This window comes from Peromyscus leucopus, chromosome 20 (assembly GCF_004664715.2).
Source record: "Peromyscus leucopus breed LL Stock chromosome 20, UCI_PerLeu_2.1, whole genome shotgun sequence".
Lineage (NCBI taxonomy): Eukaryota > Metazoa > Chordata > Mammalia > Rodentia > Cricetidae > Peromyscus > Peromyscus leucopus.
This window is the reverse complement of record NC_051080.1, coordinates 53507260-53515439: the sequence shown is the minus strand read 5'-3', so window position 1 is coordinate 53515439 and position 8180 is coordinate 53507260. Positions and strand designations below refer to the sequence as shown.

Here is an 8180-nt window from a genome sequence, read left to right as displayed (position 1 = left end):
CACACAAGTTTTAAGCCATCTGTACTTTCATTACAAGTGTAGGTGTCTGATCTTGCAAAAAGATAAAAGAATTGATCACACCATTCCCAATGGGATCTTCTAAAATGAGTCTAGATGACTATCAGATTTTGAGTTAGATAAACATTTCTGATTCTTGAAATAATATATTTATAAGTTTCAATAACTTGTGTGTGGAGACTGGGAAGCTGGCTCAGTTAGTAAAGTGCTTGACATGTAAGCACAAGGCCCTAAGTTAGAATCCACAACAACCACATTAAAAAAGAGAATCATGGGACTTCTGCAATTCTAGTATTGAATGATGAAAGCAGAAGTATCCCTGGTGCTCACTGACCACGTACTCTGATCAATCAGTGTGCTCTAGGTTCTGTGAACCCTATCTCAAAAATATGCTGGAGGGTAGCTGAAAAAGGGACCCAATAGTGACCTTCGTTCTTCCCTTTAACACACACACAGGATCAATCTTACACTCAGGTTCAATCTTCCCATTACTATAAGCATAATCCAGTAGTATTATTCAACAACTCCTTTGTAATTAATAAAATTCAGAAGTAGAAATGGGGACATCACCTGGTTTACATGTTAATGTTGTCCAAAACATTAACATAATCATAAATCCTAATGAATGGCTTCTATATTCTTGAAACCTTGTGATCATTATAAAAAAATAGTTATTATGAAGTAACAAGATAATAGTGTAATCATTTTTAATTTCATAATTTTTAAAACATAGTGCTTAAAATTATGCCAAATTTTCATTTCAAATCATTAGATTCTTTTACTGCTTTGGCATCATTGTGATTCTGATTAAAAACAATAAATAAATGCTTAATCTTTCCCAGAGAATTTCCCTTAAATGAAATTTCAAAGAAAAAAAAAACAAACAGACAAAAATTCATTTTCTTCAGGAATGACCAATCTCATCCCAATACACACAGATATTCAGCTTCAAGAAGTCAGGCACATAAAAGCAAAACTAAATGGACTTAGTTGGTTATATGTATGTTCCTATGAGAGTGCATACATGCACATGTCTGGTATGGTGTAACATTAACAATTAAGAGAAGGTCATGCATTTGGTAAGGAGGGAATGATTTGGAAAGGCTGGAGGGTGGAAGGTAATATAGATTCAATATTGATGTCTGAAGTTTCAAAAAATTAAATATAAGAAAAAAGGAAGCTGGAAAAGTATTCTAACTTTTTAATCTAAGCAATCAGCACAACCTCTTATAATTATATAATTATTTACAGCAATTCTGGTCAATTGCTTACCATAGTGGGATTCATTTATAAACTTTAAATGAGACTGTTACCATCGTGTTCAAACATTTAGTCATCTATTTTGAAATGTTTGAGTGTCAGATATTATAAAATTGTGCATTTAAATATTAGCTTTAATTGGATTTCTATATTCCATGTACTTGGATGAGTGCACAATGTACCTGCTTTTTAGGCTGTTTCTTTACTAAGAAAGACTTCTCAATATTATTCCAAGTTACTGTCTTAGGAAGACAAATTTCTTCCATTAACTCCAATGTAGGGGAAAAAAACTCTCAAAATGATAGATAAAAGAATTTTAGGGTTATCAATTAAACCTTTGAATGTTTCATTGTTATCTCAACAAATTTTATCTTAATCAAATTATTTAATATTAAACTTCAAAGAAAGAACACCAATGTCAATATTCAACATCATTTCATTTTTCTAACAGCAATTTAAAGAAGTCTATTATTCTGTCTGGATCTTAGCTTAGGCTCTTTCCTAAATTGTGCATGTGATTAAAATAAATTTAGGCATTTCTATGGTGGCTAGAATTTAGAAAAAATGAATTAAATGCCAATTCATGGTAGGAGAACTTATCACCTGATTGCTTAGGAACATCCAAGGAAAGGGAGCAGGTGCACTGTGAATGTGAGAGCCAAAATTAAGTATTTATTCAGTCAACGAATATTTTATAAGATATTCTTAGAATAGGAATGAGCCTTATACAAGATAACAAAGGTGTATTTTATGTAAACCTTTGTTATGAACTTTGTGCATCTGGTTTTTAGCAGAGTTTCTAGCAAGTGGCAAATCAGAAGTACACAGAATCATCTATTTCAACTTTATACTTCTTTTCCAACCAGTAATTTTACATGAATTTCCTGTTTCCTAAAATAAATTAAATCTTTCTTCCCCATCTCCCTTTTGCCTCCTGATCTTTTTGGACATTTTCATTTTTCTTCATAGTAATAGACAAAGTATCGCTTCTCGGCCTTTTGGCTAAGATCAAGTGTAGTAATAGACAAAGAAGATGACTATAGTGTCAGCAAGTTCTTCCGGTGTTCTTTAATTTCTTTTCATTTGTGTTAAAATATATGTGGACATTTAAGATTTTTAAAATTCACTCAGTTCCTTTCATAATAAAAGTGTAAGCTGAAGATTAAGTTTCTAATTTGAGAACCATCAAATACACTAACCACCAATATTAATAATACAATAAAATATAATAATAAAATTCTATTAATATATTTTAAAGACACAAAAATCATTTGAGTTACATGTATAATTCACAACAAAAAGTAAGTCTAAGACCCTGTTATTGTTACAGAAAAATTGTTTATTCTAGTGAATATGTTCTCACTGAGGTTGGCAGGGTATCTCTATAAGGTATTTCCTCATTTCAACAGAGCTATGCAAGAGGTAGAATGTCTCCATCAAAATCTCAGATATTTACAAATGTTCCATATATACTGAAAGCAGAAGTTTCTCTGTCTAAAGATCAGAACAGTGCAGAATTGTGGGAATAAACATATGTATTTAGAAGGCAATTTATTATCATGTCTATATTCCAAGGCATCAGTAGCAGACTCATTCCTATGGCTGATGACTTTGCAGCTGTGGACTTGTGGTCATAGTTACAATACTGGGTGTGAATTATTATAGAGTAGGTCTAAAATCTAATCACAGAGGAGCTAATTACCACCACAACACTCATGCTATGAATAACATTGGGCACATCATGCCTAGTAAATTAGTATTGTAACTTATTGGGTTCCAGATAGGTAAGACTCTGGATGGCATTTCTCTAATAGCTGTTCACAAAGCAACTTCTGATATAAAATCTAGGTATCAATAAGGATGCTTATATCTCTTCTTCTAGATTAAGTTCTCTAAGTCCTAGGATAAAGTGTACAGTATGCCTCAATCAATAGAGTCATATAATATTATTTTAATGGAACACCAACACAATGACAATAGCTTCTACTTTTTTGGACTCTTGTGGACTCCCTAACAAAGAATTCATAAGGTAATTTCTTTCACCTGTTATGACACATTTGTTTAATAATCTATGACTTTTGTGAATATTCATTATTCACCCATGCAGGGTATCACCCTAAAATTTTCTTAAATCATATTTTAAATTTGACTACAAAATAGCAATATTGTATATGTTTTTTTCATAGATCTATAGTTTGGTTAATCCTACACACACACACACACACACACACACACACACACACACACACACACCTGCTTTATCCATCATCTCTCTCCACCATCCACAACATTACATTTTGAGTATTCTCCTTTCTTTATTCATGTGTTCTATTTGTACCTGAATATATAACAATCCAATAAGAAAATGTTAAGGTCACTGGTATGATAATAAGAGTAATGTAATAGGTAGATGAACATAGTCACAAATTGGTTTGAGGCCCATCGCAGACAGAATTTATGCTTGAAACTGTAAAGCCACTTAAAATCCTTGAATCCAGTGATATTGGGCCATAAGAGACAGAGAAACCAACTACTTCTCTTTAGTTAAATTGTCATAGCATCAAGACATCTTATATATTTATGTTTATACTCAATGAAAAGGGATATTTTTAACTTCAGTCCAAGAAGATTCTTGTTGGCATGATTTCAGGTGAATGAAGAGACCCATATATATATACAAAATGGTGAAAATAAGTGACAGTTCTAGGCTCATCCCTAAGGAAAATATGTTTAACACTCACTTGAGGATCGGAGATCACTGTGGAAGTGTGGGAGAGAAGAAAAAATACAGAAGATAGAGAATATGTTTGTGAATGACATCTAAATATGACATGGCCAGGACAACCATGAACTCACAGCAGTTGCACAGACTGAAACGGGGCCTGCTTCAGACTTACCTACCCATGTTCCAACCATGGATGGGTGAGGGGCTTACGGAGGTTTTCCACTGATGGATGAACAATTTACAAATAACTGACTGTGATCCAAAAGGAAGCCTAGATACCCATTGGTGACCCATCAGATTCTAATTTGTTTCAAACCAATGCTCACACAAATGGACATAGGATCACAACAAAATCATGAACACTCAAAAGTGATTTCGATGGAAAAAAAAGGGCCTGGATGGAGTGGGAGAAAGAGAAAAGAGGGGCAAGTGAGAAATTAAACAGAATGTACTAGATACGCCATTGAACTCATCAAAGAATAAAATTTATTAACAAATATAAAGGCTAAACAATATATATATTCCTAAATTTTTAGATAGCTACAAAGAATTAAATATGCATATGAGCTACTAAGAAAAAGGAATTTTTGCATTCTCTAGTACTCTTTCAGGCAATTCTGGGTGACTGAGAAAAAATAAGATGGTAAAATTCTCCTACTATCAGAACTCACTTTAAACAGACACCTGTAAGTTCTTTCTATGGATGGAATGTTGTCCTCTTAGTGATAGCTGTAGAGAAAAGCTTTAGAGACAGATACAATTAAATTCTTTAATTGTTTAAAGAGAATCATGAACGCATGAATACTGTAAGATCGTAATCTTACATTCATATTGAAATAAAAAAGAAGTTGAGATTTAGTAGAATGAGTGGTAATTTCTTGATAAAAATTGTAACTATATTGCCTTTCCTTTCTAAATATTTAAATAATGAATATATGAGTGTATAATTGGAAAGGCCTCACATTGCTTTGTCTGTGTAAATTATGCTTCATTTCCACAAGATAAGACATGTTCAATTTACCAGTCAATAAATCTTATTTAAATAACATTTATTATAGAGAAATGCAATATAATTCTTACTTTCAAATGTCATGGTGTTCTATTTTGTAGAAAGCTAGGGGAAATTTTACTAAAAAAGTAGACTTTGGATTAAATGTATTTTTAACATCTCATAATAAAAATAAATAATTTGACCATGAATTAATTTTGATCATAAATATTTTATGATTTATTATGAGGTTATGAATCTATCTACAGTGAGATGACATTTCTGATGATGTGCTACAATATCCATTTTAAATGTTTATATTCATATGAGGTAGAGTATAAAATATTTTTAGGTTCTGGAATATTGATAAAAATAAAATATTTCCTTTTTCTTTTGATTTCTGTTGATCTACATTTTGTTTTTATTGAAATAGCTTTTAAATATATATTTAAAATACTTTTTTTTGTACATCCCAAGTATGACAGAAAATTAGCCAGTGAAATTTATCTAAAATATTGATAATATATTTGAAAGAAGAAAAGATAATTAGTTGGTTCAGGTGATGTTGTCGGAGGGTAAAGGATGAAGAGTGTAAAGAAATCTTGATTTTAGGCATCTGTTCCTAATGAGAGCCATTGGAAGTGATTAAGTACAAAAGTTAGAGGGAACAGATACTTTCTCTCTCCAGCCAGTAAAACATAAATGCACTGTTAACAACTAAATTAGCCAGTCATATATATGGGCAAATTCTTTTGTATCTAAGACCTCAATATGACAGAAACCTATTATACTTGGATGCTGGATATTCCTGTTTGATATGTTTATGGCTACAAGATGAGCATACTAGAGTTTTCTTGTATACAATTTTAGTATGTGAAACATGTACTAGACGACCTTAAAGTAAGCATTCCCGCCCCCCCAATTTTTTTTTTTACCATATTCTTTTGAACAGTGGTGTGTTTTCTGTATACTCAGGGTTATACCTAGCTCAAAAGTTTCTTTTCTGATGTAACTGTGCATAAGTCTGCATTCTTCTTTTCTGCAGGGAGGCATTAGATTGTGAAGACCTCCTCGCCACCCTCTTTTGCTGCAAGGTAATCAATCTTTCTCTACCATTTCACTTCTTGGCTTGTTTGTTTGGGCTTCTCTCTCACCAAGATGCAAATCACTGAATCCATTTACAAATGTTTAGAATGCACAGATGGGGCCCTGGCATCCCCAGAAATTACAGCTGTCCTTAGGCTCTGTTCTGCACCTTCTGGGATAAGATGGTATATTAGAAGTTTCCTCCTTCTGACCTTGTTAATGAGAAGTGTTTGCTTGACAAAAGTCATGCTTCAAAAAGGGAGAAGAAGAATATTGGGATTCGAGGAAAATGTAAAAAGTCAGTAAAGCACAGTGAAACAAACTGAACACAATTAAAAGGAAGAAATATTTTTTTCTTTCAAACTCTGCCTCCCAGGAGTGAAAAGCAAATACACAGGAAGCCGAACTTTAGGCTAGCAGTCTTATCTACAGAGAAACATAGATATTTCAAGTCTTAAAACCATGCACAGATTTGGTGTTGAGCTGATTCTGAGTCCTGTGCAGAGCGGGGTAGCCCGGAGAAGAACCACTTCCAACATCTTAAGAAGGGGCAGGTGCTTCTCTAGGGACATGAAAAGAATGAACAAAACCAATTCTGGGAGCCTGGAGACACCCTCCTACAGTGCCAGGCTTCAAAATAGACAAAAGTGTCATGGAGAAAAGAGGGAAGTTGTAAACACTAAGAAGTTTAAACAGTGGGAGTTCAGAATGTGGAAGGCATAAAGGTCAGTAATCCCGCTCTTTGTGACAAAGTATGTTTTCCCTTCACTTTAGGATTGTCACAATAACTTACTCTTCCATGCATCTGCCTTCCTGCTGCATGGAGGAATTCCTGGCAAACAAACAGGGATGCTCAAAATTGGCAATAATAGGTCTGTTCTAACTGGTGTGAACATATTACAAAGAGAAATGTGTTTGTCCCTTGCTCTATTATTGCATACAAACAATATTCGCCAATAAATTGGAATACCTCAGAAATCACATACTAAATGACGAATGTACTGAGGCTTTGCTTTAGTGAGAGATGAAACCAGTTTCCCTGGAAGAGAATTCATAACTAAAGTTTTGACATCTTGGTGTATTACCTTACAGGATGGATTCCAAGACAATGATAAGTCAGGGATAGGTGGACCACACCTTGACCAAAACAGCTTAGTTTGCAACATTTTTTGCTTTCTTTATTAATATAAAACTCATTGCTATACACTGAAGATAAATATGGAATAGAATAGATGGAACTCTTTTTCCAGTTTTTCTTTCTAATATGGCCACATGGAATAACTCTTCACTTTGCAAGTTTATTGTCTCTAATTGACATACTACAGATGAACAATTTAGTCCAGCTTCTTATGGATGACAGTGCTCAGTCTCTGAACTCAACTCTGGAGCATAACAATAGCATCCCTTCCTTGCTGGCTGCTCCCAGCCTGCATACTGTACTAACAAGTGTAGAAAAAAGAAAAAAAAAAAAAAAAGAAACAGAAAGTATAAGAGGCTAAAGCTTTAAGCCAGTAAATCTACCCTTCTCTGCATCCATCAGATTTGAAAAGTAGCTTGTCTGAATTATTTTTATTATTTTTACCTTAATACTACATTATAGTGTTGTTAATTAATATATAAATATTTAAATTTTGAGTCTATTTTGAAACTAAATACAATTTTATTTACTTACTTCTTTGTAATATTATCTTCCTCTTTCTAGTATTTTCTTTTTCCTCCTCTTCCTTTTCTTCTTTCATTGTTATTATTATTTTTCATCATCATTAAATGTTAACTTTAGTGTTTATACATCATTATTCTGGTCAATGTTCTATCATGGTTAATGGTAAGGTAATAGTCTCTATTCGTTTTTATTGTATTTCCAGATCTTGCTTGCTTTTTCTCCTATTAGGATTTGTTACTGCCACCTAAAATAAAACTTCAGAAATACACAAGACTGGGACTGGAGGGAGGACTCAGTGGTTAAAAGCAAGAGCTGCTCTTGCAGAGGGCTGAATTCAATTTTCAGCACATGTTTCAGACTGTGACTTCGTCTACATAATGATCCAACAACTATTATTGACAATTTTATTCTTTATCTCTATGAAACAATTAAAACATGTA

At 33.1% G+C, this 8180-nt stretch overlaps 1 non-coding gene across 1 annotated transcript; it reads left to right on the top strand.

The window, feature by feature from the left end:
* The first annotated feature begins 2260 nt into the window (after positions 1–2260).
* LOC114692295 lies at positions 2261–2444 on the top strand. Its single transcript, XR_003734395.1, has one exon. It is a non-coding gene; the product is annotated as a U2 spliceosomal RNA (small nuclear RNA).
* Positions 2445–8180: the final 5736 nt, after the last annotated feature.